Source organism: Protomyctophum parallelum, assembly GCF_964188405.1.
Source record: "Protomyctophum parallelum genome assembly, chromosome: 4".
Taxonomy (NCBI): domain Eukaryota; kingdom Metazoa; phylum Chordata; class Actinopteri; order Myctophiformes; family Myctophidae; genus Protomyctophum; species Protomyctophum parallelum.
In genome coordinates this window covers 20994826-21001237 of record NC_139700.1, presented here as the reverse complement: position 1 = coordinate 21001237, position 6412 = coordinate 20994826, and positions in this window count along the sequence as shown.

Here is a 6412-nt window from a genome sequence, read left to right as displayed (position 1 = left end):
TATGCCGTACGGTAGGGGCTATAGCCCATGTTCAAAAATGATGAAAAACGAGGTTAAATTTTTTTTTCAAAATTTCAAAAAACGATGGGCTATAACCCATGTTTTTGAAATTTTGAATTTTTTTCAAATCCTCAAAAATGATGAAAAACGGCGTGCTATAGTATGCCGTACAGTAGGGGCTATAGCCCATGTTCAAAAATGATGAAAAACGAGGTTAATTTTTTTTTTCAAAATTTCAAAAAACGATGGGCTATAACCCATGTTTTTTGAAATTTTGAATTTTTTTCAAATCCTCAAAAATGATGAAAAACGGCGTGCTATAGTATGCCGTACGGTAGGGGCTATAGCCCATGTTCAAAAATGATGAAAAACGAGGTTAACTTTTTTTTTTCAAAATTTAAAAAAACGATGGGCTATAACCCATGTTTTTGAAATTTTGAATTTTTTTCAAATCCTCAAAAATGATGAAAAACGGCGTGCTATAGTATGCCGAACGGTAGGGGCTATAGCCCATGTTCAAAAATGATGAAAAACGAGGTTACATTTTTTTTTCAAAATTTCAAAAAACGATGGGCTATAACCCATGTTTTTTGAAATTTTGAATTTTTTTCAAATCCTCAAAAATGATGAAAAACGGCGTGCTATAGTATGCCGTACGGTAGGGCCTATAGCCCATGTTCAAAAATGATGAAAAACAAGGTTAAATTTTTTTTTCAAAATTTCAAAAAACGATGGGCTATAACCCATGTTTTTGAAATTTTGAATTTTTTTCAAATCCTCAAAAATGTAGAAAAACGGCGTGCTATAGTATGCCGTACGGTAGGGGCTATAGCCCATGTTCAAAAATGATGAAAAACGAGGTTAAAAAAAAAATCAAAATTTCAAAAAACGATGGGCTATAACCCATGTTTTTGAAATTTTAAATTTTTTTCAAATCCTCAAAAATGATGAAAAACGGCGTGCTATAGTATGCCGAACGGTAGGGGCTATAGCCCATGTTCAAAAATGATGAAATACGAGGTAAAAAAAAAAAAGCAAAATTTCAAAAAAACGATGGGCTATAACCCATGTTTTTTGAAATTTTGATTTTTTTTCAAATACTCAAAAATGATGAAAAACGGCGTGCTATAGTATGCCGTACGGTAGGGGCTATAGCCCATGTTCAAAAATGATGAAAAACTATGTTAAAAAAAATTTCAAAATTTCAAAAAATGATGGGCTATAACCCATGTTTTTTTAAATTTTGAATTTTTTTCAAATCCTCAAAAATGATGAAAAACGGCGTGCTATAGTATGCCGTACGGTAGAGGCTATAGCCCATGTTCAAAAATGATGAAAAACAATGTAAAAAAATAATCAAAATTTAAAAAAACGATGGGCTATAACCCATGTTTTTTTAAATTTTGATTTTTTTTCAAATCCTCAAAAATGATGAAAAACGGCGTGCTATAGTATGCCGAACGGTAGGGGCTATAGCCCATGTTCAAAAATGATGAAATACGAGGTAAAAAAAAAAATGCAAATTTTCAAAAAAACGATGGGCTATAACCCATGTTTTTTGAAATTTTGATTTTTTTTCAAATACTCAAAAATGATGAAAAACGGCGTGCTATAGTATGCCGTACGGTAGGGGCTATAGCCCATGTTCAAAAATGATGAAAAACGATGTTAAAAAAAAATTCAAAATTTCAAAAAATGATGGGCTATAACCCATGTTTTTTTAAATTTTGAATTTTTTTCAAATCCTCAAAAATGATGAAAAACGGCGTGCTATAGTATGCCGTACGGTAGAGGCTATAGCCCATGTTCAAAAATGATGAAAAACGATGTAAAAAAAAATATCAAAATTTCAAAAAACGATGGGCTATAGGGGAGGATGGGGGAAGATGAACCGTCGGGTAAGTTGAACCACCCCCTGTATCTTTAAAACTACACACATGAGTTGTCATGTGACCTCAAAATCAGGACACACCCACCATTTCAACCTGACTGTGAAGATGAGAGACACATGGACAAAGTGGAAAGTACATTTATACACAAAAAAGTGTTTTTTGCTGGTCAAAGTAAAAAAATAAACTTTTCTGGAATAATCATTTTTATATTAATGCAAAAGCACCCAGGTCTAAACTTATATATCATGCATGTTGGTGATATACCAATGTATAAAACCCATGTGAATCATTTAGCTAAACATTATCCTGGAGCATTAAGCTAGCCATGTTTTGTCAAAAAGTGGCCATGGGGCAAGTTGAACCAATTCCTTGGGGTAAATTGAGCCAATTTTCTTAATGTGAATCACCATTCATATTTTTGTATTAAGTATTAGCTACTCAAATTATACTGAATGACCTTTAATTTGGATGTTTGCAAATGTTTGCAAATTTGCTATATTGTATTAACAATATTGCAAATATTATAAGGTTCTGAATAACAAACTTTATTTAATTGTCTTTATATTGTTTAAATAATAAATAAACAGATAAATAAGACTATTTGCAAAAGGGAAAACTGTTATTAAATTATTTTCAATACGTGAATACATTATCTGTTCAAGTTTAAGCTCTTTACATTAAAATATCATGTGGTTAAATTTTGGATCAACTTACCCCTTACCTGGGGCAAATTGAGCCACTTTTTTTTTTTTTTTTTAAAGGTCATATTTTCATGGCCCTTTGTCATAGCTGCTTACTCATCATTTCAATTGATAGAGGACATCCTGAAATATGTGTAGATCATTAGATTTGACTGCCATCTCATTTTGCCTTGCTTCCAGGACAACTTAAGTAAAAAGTGGTTCATCTTCCCCCATCCTCCCCTAACCCATGTTTTTTGAAATTTTGATTTTTTTTCAAATCCTCAAAAATGATGAAAAACGGCGTGCTATAGTATGCCGAACGGTAGGGGCTATAGCCCATGTTCAAAAATTATGACAAACGAGGTTAAAAAAAAAATTCAAAATTTCCAAAAAAGATGGGCTATAACCCATGTTTTTGAAATTTTGATTTTTTTTCAAATCCTCAAAAATGATGAAAAACGGCGTGCTATAGTATGCCGTACGGTAGGGGCTATAGCCCATGTTCAAAAATGATGAAAAACGATGTTAAAAAAAAAATTCAAAATTTCAAAAAATGATGGGCTATAACCCATGTTTTTTTTTATTTTGAATTTTTTTCAAATCCTCAAAAATGATGAAAAACGGCGTGCTATAGTATGCCGTACAGTAGGGGCTATAGCCCATGTTCAAAAATGATGAAAAACGATGTAAAACAAAAAATCAAAATTTCAAAAAACGATGGGCTATAACCCATGTTTTTTGAAATTTTGATTTTTTTTTCAAATACTCAAAAATGATGAAAAACGGCGTGCTATAGTATGCCGTACGGTAGGGGCTATAGCCCATGTTCAAAAATGATGAAAAACGATGTTAAAAAAAAAATTCAAAATTTCAAAAAATGATGGGCTATAACCCATGTTTTTTTAAATTTTGATTTTTTTTTAAATCCTCAAAAATGATGAAAAACGGCGTGCTATAGTATGCCGTACGGTAGGGGCTATAGCCCATGTTCAAAAATGATGAAAAACGATGTTAAAAAAAAAATTCAAAATTTCAAAAAATGATGGGCTATAACCCATGTTTTTTTTTATTTTGAATTTTTTTCAAATCCTCAAAAATGATGAAAAACGGCGTGCTATAGTATGCCGTACGGTAGGGGCTATAGCCCATGTTCAAAAATGATGAAAAACGAGGTTAAAAAAAAAATCAAAATTTCAAAAAAACGATGGGCTATAACCCATGTTTTTTGAAATTTTGATTTTTTTTCAAATACTCAAAAATGATGAAAAACGGCGTGCTATAGTATGCCGTACGGTAGGGGCTATAGCCCATGTTCAAAAATGATGAAAAACGATGTTAAAAAAAAAATTCAAAATTTCAAAAAACCCATGTTTTTTTAAATTTTGAATTTATTTTAAATCCTCAAAAATGATGAAAAACGGCGTGCTATAGTATGCCGTACGGTAGGGGCTATAGCCCATGTTCAAAAATGATGAAAAACGATGTTAAAAAAAAAATTCAAAATTTCAAAAAATGATGGGCTATAACCCATGTTTTTTTAAATTTTGAATTTTTTTCAAATCCTCAAAAATGATGAAAAACGGCGTGCTATAGTATGCCGTACGGTAGGGGCTATAGCCCATGTTCAAAAATGATGAAAAACGATGTTAAAAAAAAATTCAAAATTTCAAAAAATGATGGGCTATAACCCATGTTTTTTTAAATTTTGAATTTTTTTTAAATCCTCAAAAATGATGAAAAACGGCGTGCTATAGTATGCCGTACGGTAGGGGCTATAGCCCATGTTCAAAAATGATGAAAAACGATGTAAAAAAAAAATCAAAATTTAAAAAAACGATGGGCTATAACCCATGTTTTCTGAAATTTTGATTTTTTTTCAAATCCTCAAAAATGATGAAAAACGGCGTGCTATAGTATGCCGTACGGTAGGGGCTATAGCCCATGTTCAAAAATGATGAAAAACTATGTTAAAAAAAAAATCAAAATTTCAAAAAATGATGGGCTATAACCCATGTTTTTTTAAATTTTGAATTTTTTTCAAATCCTCAAAAATGATGAAAAACGGCGTGCTATAGTATGCCGTACGGTAGAGGCTATAGCCCATGTTCAAAAATGATGAAAAACGATGTAAAAAAAAAATCTAAATTTAAAAAAACGATGGGCTATAACCCATGTTTTTTGAAATTTTGATTTTTTTTCAAATCCTCAAAAATGATGAAAAACGGCGTGCTATAGTATGCCGTACGGTAGGGGCTATAGCCCATGTTCAAAAATGATGAAAAACTATGTTAAAAAAAAAATCAAAATTTCAAAAAATGATGGGCTATAACCCATGTTTTTTTAAATTTTGAATTTTTTTCAAATCCTCAAAAATGATGAAAAACGGCGTGCTATAGTATGCCGTACGGTAGAGGCTATAGCCCATGTTCAAAAATGATGAAAAACAATGTAAAAAAAAAATCAAAATTTAAAAAAACGATGGGCTATAACCCATGTTTTTTGAAATTTTGATTTTTTTTCAAATCCTCAAAAATGATGAAAAACGGCGTGCTATAGTATGCCGTACGGTAGGGGCTATAGCCCATGTTCAAAAATGATGAAAAACGATGTTAAAAAAAAATTCAAAATTTCAAAAAATGATGGGCTATAACCCATGTTTTTTTTAATTTTGAATTTTTTTCAAATCCTCAAAACTGATGAAAAACGGCGTGCTATAGTATGCCGAACGGTAGGGGCTATAGCCCATGTTCAAAAATGATGAAATACGAGGTAAAAAGAAAAATGCAAAATTTAAAAAAAACGATGGGCTATAACCCATGTTTTTTGAAATTTTGATTTTTTTTCAAATACTCAAAAATGATGAAAAACGGCGTGCTATAGTATGCCGTACGGTAGGGGCTATAGCCCATGTTCAAAAATGATGAAAAACGATGTACTGAGTTAAATTTCTGAATGTCTGATCATTTTTTTCAAATCCTCAAAAATGATGAAAAACGGCGTGCTATAGTATGCCGTACGGTAGGGGCTATAGCCCATGTTCAAAAATGATGAAAAACTATGTTAAAAAAAAATTCAAAATTTCAAAAAATGATGGGCTATAACCCATGTTTTTTTAAATTTTGAATTTTTTTCAAATCCTCAAAACTGATGAAAAACGGCGTGCTATAGTATGCCGAACGGTAGGGGCTATAGCCCATGTTCAAAAATGATGAAATACGAGGTAAAAAGAAAAATGCAAAATTAAAAAAAAACGATGGGCTATAACCCATGTTTTTTGAAATTTTTAATTTTTTTCAAATCCTCAAAAATGATGAAAAACGGCGTGCTATAGTATGCCGTACGGTAGAGGCTATAGCCCATGTTCAAAAATGATGAAAAACGATGTAAAAAAAAAAATCAAAATTTCAAAAAACGATGGGCTATAACCCATGTTTTTTGAAATTTTGATTTTTTTTCAAATCCTCAAAAATGATGAAAAACGGCGTGCTATAGTATGCCGTACAGTAGGGGCTATAGCCCATGTTCAAAAATGATGAAAAACGATGTAAAACAAAAAATCTAAATTTCAAAAAACGATGGGCTATAACCCATGTTTTTTGAAATTTTGATTTTTTTTCTCAAATACTCAAAAATGATGAAAAACGGCGTGCTATAGTATGCCGTACGGTAGGGGCTATAGCCCATGTTCAAAAATGATGAAAAACGATGTTAATTTTTTTTTTCAAAATTTCAAAAAATGATGGGCTATAACCCATGTTTTTTTTAATTTTGAATTTTTTTCAAATCCTCAAAAATGATGAAAAACGGCGTGCTATAGTATGCCGTACGGTAGAGGCT